At 40.4% G+C, this 12,563-nt stretch overlaps 1 protein-coding gene across 6 annotated transcripts in view; it reads right to left on the reverse strand.

The window, feature by feature from the left end:
* The window catches only part of CNOT3 (CCR4-NOT transcription complex subunit 3), a 2,226,181-nt gene extending 2,216,656 nt beyond the window's left edge, over nt 1-9,525 (reverse strand). For 2 of the 6 annotated variants that reach the window (XM_044079494.1, XM_044079487.1), the window contains exon 1: nt 9,121-9,522. The gene's annotated coding sequence lies outside the window, so the exon portion shown is untranslated. Of the gene's footprint in view, nt 1-9,120 lie in introns of all 6 variants that reach the window. The other 4 variants (XM_044079515.1, XM_044079508.1, XM_044079530.1 and 1 more) reach the window with 3 other exon arrangements.
* Between the last annotated feature and the right edge of the window lie 3,038 nt (nt 9,526-12,563).

Raw genomic sequence — 12,563 nt, forward strand, 5'->3', positions numbered from 1 at the left:
TACAGAAATGCTGTAATGTTCTGAAAGCTACGAAAAAACACTGGTCCGGGTCCAGTGTTCTCCATTATCACCACACAGACAAACCATTCAGGAAAAAAAAAAAACAGCCAAACTAGAGTTTCCACAGTGTAACACCTTAAACTTCTAGTAATGAAGGCCCACTGAATATATGCAAATGACCCCTTAAGGATATCAAGTGTTAAGGTATCACACAATAAACACTTTTTTTTTGGGGGGGGGGGTCTTGCAGCGTGTGTGTGTGTATGTACGTACACACTATATCAAAACACATTGAAATGCGCACACACACACACACACACACACACACACACATACATTTGTAGACAGAGAGGGAGTATGAACTTTGAGAGACAGAATACAACAGGCACTTTAAACTATGAACAGAAAGAAACCCTGGCAAAAAACAGTAAGAATATAAAAAGATATAATTTTAGGAGGAAACACTGTAAATGGGTAGACGAGCCACTGGCCTTCGCCCTACAGGGATGCAAAAAAAAAAAAAAAAAAAAAAAAAATTTGTTTCTTTGGCTGACAATTTCAATACAAATACTGCTATATTTCATTTAGTTTTTTTTTGAGAATGGATACATACTTTCTGGTGCGGTGGTAAGTACCATATTTTAACGACCACCTACAATGTAAATGTGAATATTCTCTAGTCAGGGACACTTCTATTAAAGCCATAGCTATTTCTGATTGGGAATAATTCTACTTCACACAATCCTAAGGGTGACACATGGCTACTGAGCCTGCTAATGACATGGACTAAAAATTGTGCGACTTGGAAATGGAAAAAGATAAGACCTCGCCCCCCCCCCCCCCACCCAAATCAGACTCTTACAAGACCTGATGCAAAATAAAGAGCTGAAACCCAGCAAAGGCAAAGTTAAGCACAAGGAACAGGATAAAAATGGAGAGACTGAACTTTTAATATTCAAAATACAACAGTGGTGGACAGTAACTAAAAAGACCCTTTGAAGGGTTTATTGCTTAGTGTGGTAACCAATTATACTGCTTTGCTTATTTTATATTTTTATATACTGTTTCTGTCTTGTGTTTAGATTGGAACAGAAATGGCAGACTGCAGAGTGGAACAGCATCCAGACTTTCAACTGTAATGGCATCAACTTATGGTCAAAACCATACCCAAGTCGCAGAAGGGACGCAATATGTACACACTTCTCTAAACTAATGCACTGCCTTGTCACGTGGCACCCATAGAAAAGGCTGGAGGTCAATACTCCTACACCTAAACCAAGTATTCTGCAAGGTGGATAGATTCTAGTATCAAGTCAAAAGAAAGCAACCTCAAACTTTTTGAGTGATAACAGTGCTAGAAACCAAATCTTTGTGCTATGTCACTCTAAAACATAACCAAGAGAATCAGTAGAAAAAAAGTCTGTCCAGTGGTCCCCAACCAGAAGGATCAACTCTAGACATGAGAAAAGAGTGAGTGAGTGCTGGGATTAGGCATATGAGGAGGTATGAAAGGTTGGACACTAAGGAGGGAGAAAAGGACCTGTACCGAATGGCTAGACAAAGGGACCGAGCTAGGAAAGATGTGCAGCAGGTAAAGGTGATAAAGGATAATGAGGGAAACATACTCACGACCGAGGAGAGGGTGTTGAGCAGATGGGGGGGGGGGGGAGTACTTTGAGGGATTGATGAATGAATGAGAGGGAAAGAAGGTTGGATGATGTGGGGATAGTGAATCATGAAGTGCAATGGATTAGCAAGGAGGAAGTAAGGATAGCTATGAAGAGGATGAAGAATGAAAAGGCTGTTGGTCCAGATGACATACCTGTGGAAGCATGGAGGTGTTTAGGTGAAATGGCAGTGGAGTTTTTAACCAGACTGTTTAATGAAATCTTGGAAAGTGAGAGGATGCCCGAGGAATGGAGAAAGTGTTTTGGTACCAATTTGTTAAGAATAAGGGTGATGTGCAGAGCTGTAGTAACTGCAGAAGGATTAAATTGATCAGTCACAGCATGAAGTTATGGGAAAGAGTAGTGGAAGCCAGGTTAAGAAGGGACAAGATGATTAGTGATCAGCAGTATGGTTTCATGCCGGGAAAGAGCACTGCAGATGCGATGTTTGCTCTGAGAGAGTGTTGATGGAGAAGTAGAGAGAAGGTCAAAAGGAGTTGCATTGTGTTTTTGTAGACTTAGAGAAAGCATATAACAGGGTGCCTAGAGAGGAGTTGTGGTATTGTATGAGGAAGTCGGGAGTGTCAGAGAAGTATGTAAGAGTGGTACAGGATATGTACGAGGGTAGTGTGACAGCAGTGATGTCTGTCTGTGGTGGAAGTGACGGATCCGTTTAAGGTGGAGGTGGGATTACATCAAGGATCAGCTCTGAGACCTTTCTTATTTGCAATGGTGATGGACAGGTTGACAGATGAGATCAGACAGGAGTCCCCGTGGACTATGATGTTTGCAGATGACGTGATCTGTAGCGAGTGTAGGGAACAGGTGGAGACGACCCTGGAGAGATGGAGATATGCTCTAGAGAGAAGAGGAATGAAAGTCAGCAGAACTATGAAAGTCAGCAGAACTAAGACAGAACATGTGTGTGTAAATGAGAGGGAGGATAGAGGAATGGTGAGGATGCAAGTAGAGGTGGCGAAAGTGGATGAGTTTAAATACTTGGGATCAATAGTTCAGAGTAATGGTGAGTGTGGAAAAAGAGTTGAAGAAGAGAGTACAGGCAGGATGGAGAGAGTACAGGCAGGATGGAGTGGGTGGAGAAGTGTGTCAGGAGTGATTTGTGACAGACAAATACCAGTAAGAATGAAAGGGAAGGTTCTACAAGAGGGTAGTGAGACCAGCTATGTTATATGGGCTGGAGACAGTGACATTGACAAAAAGGCAGGAGTCAGAGCTGGATGTGGCAGAGTTAACGATGTTAGGATTTGCACTGGGTTGACGAGGGTGAACAGGATCAGGAATAAGTATATTAGAGGGTCAGCCCAGGTTGGAAGGTTTGGAGACAAAGCCAGAGAGGCAAAATTACGTTGGTTTGGACTTAGTTGCTGAGTACATTGGGAAAAAGATGCTAAGGATGAAGCTACCAGGTAACACGAAAAGAGGAAGGTCTAAGATAAGGTTTATGGATGTGGTGAGAGAGGACATGCAGGTGGTTAGTGTAACAGAGCAAGATACAGAGGACAGGAAGAAATGGAAACAGATGATCCGCTGTGGCGACCCCTAACGAATAAAGCCGAAAGATGATGATGATCAACCATAATAAACACCACTACCCTAACTTTAAAGGAAGGGAAAGAAAAGGGAAAAAAAAGCACCCAAACAGGAGAAAAACCATGGGAAAGGTTTAACTGGACAAAAAACTTTTTTTTCTACAAGTTAAGATTTAGGAAGTATAATGGGAGAAGATGATAAAAAGGGGAAAAAAGAAAATCACGGCTCAAAACAGACTTACAACTGCTAAAATCAAAAAGCTTAGCTAGGAACTCACAAGCCACAAAACCTTGATCCTTCCACAACAAGTAGCAAATGAGATTGGAGGTAATTTGGGAGAATAAGGTATTGTGTGCAAGAGAGAAGGAGCTTAAGCTTCAAATCCTAAGTTTGTAAAGCGACCAAGCCGGATCCGAAATCTACAGTTTGCGGAACGAATGAAAATGACATAATCAGATCTACTAGTTCTGACAAGGTCAGCGGTGGAGATGTTAACTTCAGTTATTAGGCTAATGGCCCTAGGTCCCTTACAAGGGCAGAACATGGTTAAGCTTGGTTTCCACAATCAGCACCTATTACCTCTGTCCAAGAGAGACACAGGTGGAACTCCCGGGGTGAATTTAGTTACCCATCCAATTGTCCAGAATGCGCTTGAAGAGGGCCAAAGAGGTGCTCTGCTTGACATGAATTGGGATTCTGTCTCCCAGAGGTTACCACACCTGTGGAAAAATCTGTCCCTCCAGCAGGTTCTATTAAAGTCACACAGTAGTTTCCATTCAAAGCTTTCTTCTGAATGGACTTCATTAGCCTTACACAGACATATGGCACCTCAAATGTTAACTGCTCTGCTCACATTTAACCACAGGTCTCAGTCTAGAATGTCTACCATTACAGACTTCATTTGGTGCAAATCATATGAAAGTGTCAAAAAATACAACATAATGTAACATATCTAAATTAACAAATATGCCACTGACTACACCAAATGAAATGCAGAAGTAATTGGACAACAGTACTTTACCAACTTTGGAAAGAAAGCCCAGTCTCCTTCCAGTCTCACTTTATACAAGAAGTTTTATAGTTCTAGCAACTCTAGCCCAGCAGTTAGCACAGAAGATTAAAGATCTGCTCTATTACCAGACTGCTTTCTGCAACAACCAAGAGTACAAGGTTCAATTCCATCACTTACATGTCTACTGTGCAAGTTTGAGAGCAAGGGTCACTTAGGCAGCACTCTCTGGTCTTGGACATACCCAGTTAAGTACGAAAAAAAAAATTGTACTAATTCTCTCTCAGAAACAAAATAATATGTGAAACTCACTCCAATCTGGTAACATTCATTTGAAAATGTCAGGCTTTCACAAGTAAAAAAAAAAAAAAAAAAAAAAAACTACATCTTTAAATTGAAAATGGAAAAAAACAATGCTGCTTCAGAAAGACATAAACAGTAAAGGAACAAATCGGAGAAAAACAGGGAATCTATATTTTAGTAAATATTACTGCACCATAAATCATAACCATTTTTAAAATCACTGTAACAATCCCACTTACGTGTATGTCCTTTTACATTCAAAATGTTTTCCTCAGCTCCGCAGCTCGTCTCTAAACTAAACTAATCTGACCATATTACATAAACCATTTAAGAAAATACAGTTCAAAACCACTCTCGATACACACAGAAATCATACTGGAAGAGTTTAGATGTGCCACACAATTTTGCAGCAATCACGTATGTGATGCTTTTACACAAGCAACCAAATGTCACATCAAATCAAAAGCAATTTCTTTAATGGGAAACTCTCCTTTACACCAATGACCAACTAGGGGGTGCACACCTGAGTATACTTTCCCTCACAAAAACAAAACGCCATTCGACACTTTTTTTAATCTGTCGAGATCATTTGGGCTTTGAGCAACTGACAAGCAGCTGAGAAGAGATAGATGAGAAACAATGTTGTTAGTACTGCTGACCAAAAATACTTAGCATTATTTAATGATAACCAATAGTAATGTATTTTGTACCACTGATTCTCTGCTACTTGAGTCTTTTTCATTCCTACTGCCTATTTCACAACTCTGAGTAATTTCACTTAATTACACAACGTTCACTGGTAACTGTGGAAAGGATACTTGTACCTAGTAAACAAAACAAAACAACATACTCCGTACAATGCTTAAATGTACCCTTCTATGTATTCTCAAATATCTGTAGTTAAATTTACTAACAAAACATCACTATTTAGCACACTGCCACAGTTACTATTAAAACAAACTACCAAACATGAGTATGAGCTGAATAAAGACACCCCCAAGACATTAAGACAACTGGTAGCATTAATTTTATATACCAGTAGGGCTTGGGCATCATGGCACCCTAAATCCCTTCTTAATTTACAATACAAACTACACAATGCAGCAAGATGCACAATGAAGTCTTGCTCTAGTGTGCACCATCACCAACCTCAAGGTACTAAACACTATGCAAATGAAAGACCCCCTCAAGTCATATGTGATTCACAAAGCCAGCACCACTAGAATACCAGCTGATCCAAAAGGAGTAATGTACAGTACAGCAAGGTCCAGAAGCAAAATGGTGCTACACTTGCTACACCAACAATCTCCATAAACCACTTACATGCCATTCAGCATACAGAGCAACACACTGCACAGAAACAACTAACCACTTCAACACCTTTGCTGTACAGCAGGAAACTTCTTATTAACAGAGTTCCCTACTGAGCAGGCAACTCTGTTACCTCAAACTTGACCCACCCCTAATACAGTGACCATGTGAAAATTCCTCCAATGGCAGAATGCACAGCACCAGTTCCCTTTATTACCGTAAATGGCACTGAACCACAGCCAACCACCACAATAAAAAAAAATATATATATATATATATATATATATATATATATATATATATATATACTGTTCACATACTTCAGTGCATTGTTTAGTGCTGTCATGCAGAGCATTAAACATACTTCAGAGTCAAACATTCACATACACCATTCAGAAAAACAGGACACTGTATGCTCCCGGGGACTGTCATGATTGAAGTCCCAATCAGCATTCTGAACACAGGGTACACAATGCTCTTATACATCTGTGACTCAAGTTCATAAATCTTAGGGCCAATCATATTTTTAAAGCAAAAGCGTTAATGTAAAGTGACTACTTTTCCTTAAAGAGACTTCCTTAGCCAATAAGGAGCAACACAGGTACTTCATTAAGAAACAGGCTAGGAGTGACAATGATGTCAGCTGTCATGGCTGGCAGTGACCATAGAGGATTAAAGCTATAAGCTGTTAATGTTCTGATACCTGTGGTCCATGTTTTGATTCCCTCAGCCTCCACCTACATATACAACTCTGAGCAAGTCACTTAACCAGAAAGAATTCCTGTGCCAAGACTAAAAAATGTATACATGTATCAGTGTTCTATCCCATTTATCAAAACCAAAACCATTATCCATATTTTCTCACTAACTGGTGTTGCCTGCTTCAAAACCTGGACCCCATTTAACAGAAGAAAACATTCCCATACACTTGCTTCATACCTCTCCAGACCACTACTGTTGTCTGTTTGTGACCTTATGGAAAGCTATGCCATGCCTCTTTTCCATGCAACAAAAGGACCACAAATATTCCTAAAAATACTTTTGTCTGAAAGATGCTAATTTCCCCACGGCCAATTTTAAATTAGATATCACATACTGCTTACTGAATAGATGCCAAAAGCCGGGGTCACTAATAAAATTAATCTATTCTTCAAATACGTGTCACACCATCTTTAACACAACTGGAACTACCATCTACTTAAACATAGAGAACCCCAGTTTAAAGAAATATCTTCAGGACGGCACTGCAGTAATGCTCCCAATCCGGCACTGCATTGTCAATACACAAATATGATTCCCAGCAGAGAAGAGTCAGGACAGAAACTACAACATTCTTGATCATGCATGTTACCAGAGGGAATCCAAGTAAGGCCACTGGCAGCAAAAGATCCTTAAACCCATTCCCGTATAATCCTGACAAAAATCATCCACTTCCCTCTCATTATAATTCACAAATGTTTTTTTTTCTAGATCCAGAGATGCCAGTGTCCACCATACACAGCCCTCAATAGGCTAATCGTATCTGCTCCAGACATATGCAACAACTCAAACACCCACAGAGATAACTTACTAAAAAGATACAAGGCCTACAAGACATGTCCTACACAGACCACCTCAAAACCTTGTCACTACATTCAGAATCCTTGAGAACGCGAATACATGACCTGTGTCTAGCATACAACATATTCTCTGATCTAATACTGACAGACCTACTGCACATCAACAGAATGGTTTGGTGGGACAAGTACATCTCACACAGGAAACCACTACTCTGGAAAAGATTCTGCATCCACGTAAATGGGTAGGTAACAGAAAATTTACCCCAGAACTGATGCATCATTCCATGCACGGCTCCCTTCAAAATATCTATGGTATTAAACACAATTACTGTCACTAGAGGCAATATAAAATTATCTACCATTGGATGAGTAAGGCCAATCAAACACAGAAGGGATAGGTCAGTTGAAGCACCAAAAGGGAAACTAGCTAGGCTTAAAATGGCCCACAGATTTAGCTAACCTAGTACTCATCTATGAGGATATGTCACCACCTGCTGTGCAGGAACATAAAAGAAAATGTTCATTCTACTTGTGAATTGACCGCAAGATCCAAACAGATTTGCCATAACTTCCATTACCTTTACAACACCGAGGACTCTAAGCTTTTAAACCAAGACATCACAGGCAACTGGATACAATATTCAAAAGAGAATGCCACCCCAAGAATGCCATGGGATATCCCATGACCTCTGCAATGGGATGGAGGTCAAGGTAATAGAATTTCTACATTCACCAGAAGTACCAATCTAAAGAAAAATTAGCGTTATGTATTGAACAAACAAATAGCACAGCACCAAGTTCTAACTATGACTATCTCTTCCGATATGACCTGGGATGAACACTCAAGTCTAAAGACCACTATGACAGAGTTTAATACCAATACATAATGTGTTCAATCTCTGCCACTTTTCAAATGTGTTAGTTAAAATTCTCAAAAAGGTGTCAAGCATGTCTTAAGTAAGCGTGTCAGAAATGAATCTAGGCTAACAACTTTAGACCATCATATGATGATGGCATCCCACGCTATGCTATAGACATTGGCTACCTGAGCTACACTACATTACTAGCTCCTCGATCTAGATACCTAGGTTAAATATAAACACGATCCATATAAATCAATACTACTGAATCAGTGATGTTAAACCTGTCACGGAATCATCAGATGCTCTATTACAACCTGCTGCTAGTCAAAATGATTTTAGGCCAACATTTACTTACTGAAATGCACGTTAAAAACATGGGTATATGAAATATATGTGTGTGTGTGTGTGTGTGTGTGTGTGTGTGTGTGTACATATTTCCTGACATAACCTCAACAATCTTTACTTTAAAGATCTATAAAACCAGTGACAGACTTCAGGGAACAGAGAGCTACAGTACACACTGCACAATTCCCTGCCAGCTACACAACTAATAACCGGCAGCTGATGTTACAAAAGTGCACGGTGACAGCGCATGGGAACCCTAAAAGCTTAACAGCACCCCATCCAGATGCTGGAAATGAATGCCCCCACTGCCATTCACCAAAGACCCTCCTTATTCAGTTTATCTTCCGCCACGTGTCATGCCCCTCATCCCCCGATCTACGGTAAATATATAAGAAACTCCATAAAGATCACATATGACAGTTTGTACAAGAAGCAAGGGGGACCAACACAAAAACGGGCAACAGTCGGTAGGGTCCCTTAGTCCCTCCGTCACCTTTCAATCCAGCACTCACCGACTACATTGATTCACAACTGCTCCGTTCTGCTCGCTGCCTTTCACTATGTATATCGCAATCGCTGCTTCACGGCACCTCGCCGTTCCAGCAACTTTCCGTTTTCCCCCTTTTTTCCTTCTCAACAACAACAAGCTACCGATATCCAAAATGGCCGACACTAGCTACTACAATACTGGCGGGTATGGAAACGCCCATCCTAACTGCATTGGCTACCTGACGTGTCACTCCGGAATCATGGCCGAACTCCTCCTTTCAAATGGTCGACTTTCACGTCATTCTTCAATAAACACAAGCCTGGATGTATTCTATGGATTTCGTTCCTATCAATTTGACCTTACGATACACCCACTCTCCCAGGTAAGTAATATGTAAAGTTGTCACCCCGCCCATCGTTAGTGTCTTACAGGGTGCAAATCCGTGCTAAACAAATGGGAAGTGAGTAGAACAACCGGTGCCTATAGATTCAGCATTGGGCAGAAGCTGTCAGAAAGGTTATGACGTAATTCTAGTAGGACAGTTTACTACTTGTTATTGATAACGTAATTTGCAAGGTACAGTTGTAATCAAGTGCGGCATTTTGCATTTGGCGAGTGTACATGCCACTCGCATTCAGGAACCAATACCAATGAACTATAACTCTTTTTTTCATAAGTGTGGGATGTGAGGACAAGAGTGACTGGGCTTTAGCTCCTTTCACAGAAAACATTGCTGGACCTACCCAATATGCCTAGTAGTTCCGGTGTTTGCTTTTTTTCCCCAGTTGGTACTCAGTCAAGGCGCATCCTGAACTAGACATAGAAAATTCGTGTTTACATACCTCACATCTGTCACCGATTTTTAGGAATGTCCCTGATTTTTGACTCATATTTTATCTCTGTTCCTCTTAATCCGTCCTAAAATTGGTGAGTTTTTGAGAAAATGTGCTGCGTTACAATTAATAGATAATAACAATAAGTAAAACTTCCTTTACTTCATAAAATTTATATTAACTCGCATTCTCTTATTTTGTCAATGATTCAAGTTATTTATTTTAAAGGTGTCCCTGATTTTCTTGATTATTGCTGGATTTGTCCCTGATTCATTAAGGGCGCTGTACAAATGTATTATTAGAAGGGAAGAGTAGTATGAACGGCATTAGAATGTTTATCTGTTGCCTTGATTTTGATCTCTATTTTTCGTTAATTGAAAGATTACAGTCACTGTTTGATGTCAGACAAAATAATCGTCAGGAAATTCTCACGTAGGTGTTTATAAATATGTGCTGACTAACAAATATAATATTCTGGTATTGATTCAATTCAAGCCTATGTAACTATACAGACAAATGTAGTTTGCCTATGCAGAGTAACAAGCTCCGCCCTTAACGTGACTTGGCGTTCTCTCGAATACGTCCCATTGGAGCCGCACACACCCCCATGAGGAAATCAGCTGTATTAACGATAAAAATACTACAAGAAACGTAGAATAAAAATCGGAAAGCAGATACATTAACTACATAGCCGCACATTACAAAGAACTGCATACTTGCAAATGGTAATGGGTAATGCATAGTAAACTTTGTAGAAATATTTCTGTTTTTTTTCCACACCTCCCTAATTGTGATAGGGAAAATAGAAAACATATAAGGAAAGAAAATGGTTGTTGCATTTATCAGGTGCCCACCCGTGCATGTGAGAAGGATGGCATACTTCTTAATCCCCGAATACTAAAACATAGAAGGGATCCACATACCTCTCAACTTCACAACTTTCAAAATCCTAGCAGGGGATCCAAAATCATAGTGCTCAAAAATTGCGTATGCTAAAATTCGTGCTTCTATGGGTGAGAGTATGCATACCCAAATTTACCCTTTTTCCCAGATACAGCTTTTAAATTTAGAGCTCTTGTGCTAACATTTGCACATCTACGTAGCCATACCAGAACAATGACTCCTTACTGTAGTGCAAAAAATGCACACACATTTTTCATTGGCTTGCTACAAGTGCAATCGTCTTAACTATGGTTTAGTTAGCAAAATTGGTATAAATGTTGTAAATTTTTACTTGCTCACAAAACGGTTGTGTTCAAATAAAAACACAGAAGACACCTCAGCTTACAAATGAACCTGAGCTCCAAGCACTGCTAACAAAACAACACTCCCTAAAATTCTCTTGCCCATTTGGGACATTTTTAATGTGATTTGTAGGTTTATTCTAGGCTGACGACCACTGGAGTGTTTACTAGCCTAGCCGTGCAACACAACCCAGTTTTGTCCCTGAGATCCTAGGATGTCTATATCGTGACATATGTTAGTAAAGAGATAGCTAAGGTTTATGGTGGGATATGTTAGTTGGGAATTGACTTGATTACTGTCAACGTCTGTCCACCAGAGACATGGAGGTCAGGTTCAAGGATGAACTCTGCTTCAAGTAGATGGAGAGCTTATCTTTTCAGACACACCTAGATTAGGGTTGCCACCTTTCCAAATGCCCAAAGTGGGACATTTGTGCTACAAACATCAGATTTTGCAGGGCAAAACATACCCACAGCCAGTACAAAGGACAGAACTTCAGTTTTTTGCCTGAATAAAAGTCTATTCTTGTAGCATTTTAGTTCCTTATTCTGTTTCTTATAACATTTAGGTGTTTCAGATACAGAATAACTGTTTTATGCAACTATGACATAAAATATAGAAAATCATTTTGTCCTAAAATCTCAGGACATTTGCCATTTTTTCACATTTTTTGCAGGACACAACTGCCCAAAGAGGGACTGTCCCTCACAAAGTGGGACAGGTGGTAACCCTAACCTAGATCTCTCCATGTTCTATTTCCATCACAGTCAAAATTCAGGTCTTTGGATCTAGTGTTTCTCGTGCTATTTGTTTTGCAGATGTGCAAGTTATCTATGACGACCCACCACTGGACCAGTAATCAAGGAGCCTTAATCCTCACCACTGGCACCAGTGGAGGATAGCAAGTACACACGCAGTATTTCCAGATGTAGCTGTATGCATCAAGTGCAATTTACTTTGAGAGCACACAGAGACCACAGTCAGTCTGGGGCTGGTTTCTCCCTCTTTCTCCAGATCCCCAATAAGACTCCCCACTGGCACAGCTGTAGAGTTGAGATCTCAGTTGAGTGACCAGGCCAAGACCTCTAGCACCCTCTCTGTTCAGCCAGTGCTTTGTGTCCCTGCCCAAGCAGCTGACACGCACACTCTTTGAGGTTTGATTTACAGACACACACCTGGGAAAAGCTAGCACAGGTTTACTAGATATGCTCCCTTTTGCCTAGACTATAAGAAGTAACAGTCAGCTGCCTGTCAGGTGCCAGGATCCGCCACATAATGCACACACTCAGGTCCCTCAACAACAGGTACAAATATGACTCTGTCACCTGATAAAAGTGTTTTCTTTCCTGCTACTACCTGGGCGACTGTCCGATCTAGCTAAACTGCA

This window comes from Protopterus annectens, chromosome 1.part1, assembly GCF_019279795.1.
Source record: "Protopterus annectens isolate FY-2018-M chromosome 1.part1, PAN1.0, whole genome shotgun sequence".
Classification (NCBI taxonomy): Eukaryota; Metazoa; Chordata; order Ceratodontiformes; family Protopteridae; genus Protopterus; species Protopterus annectens.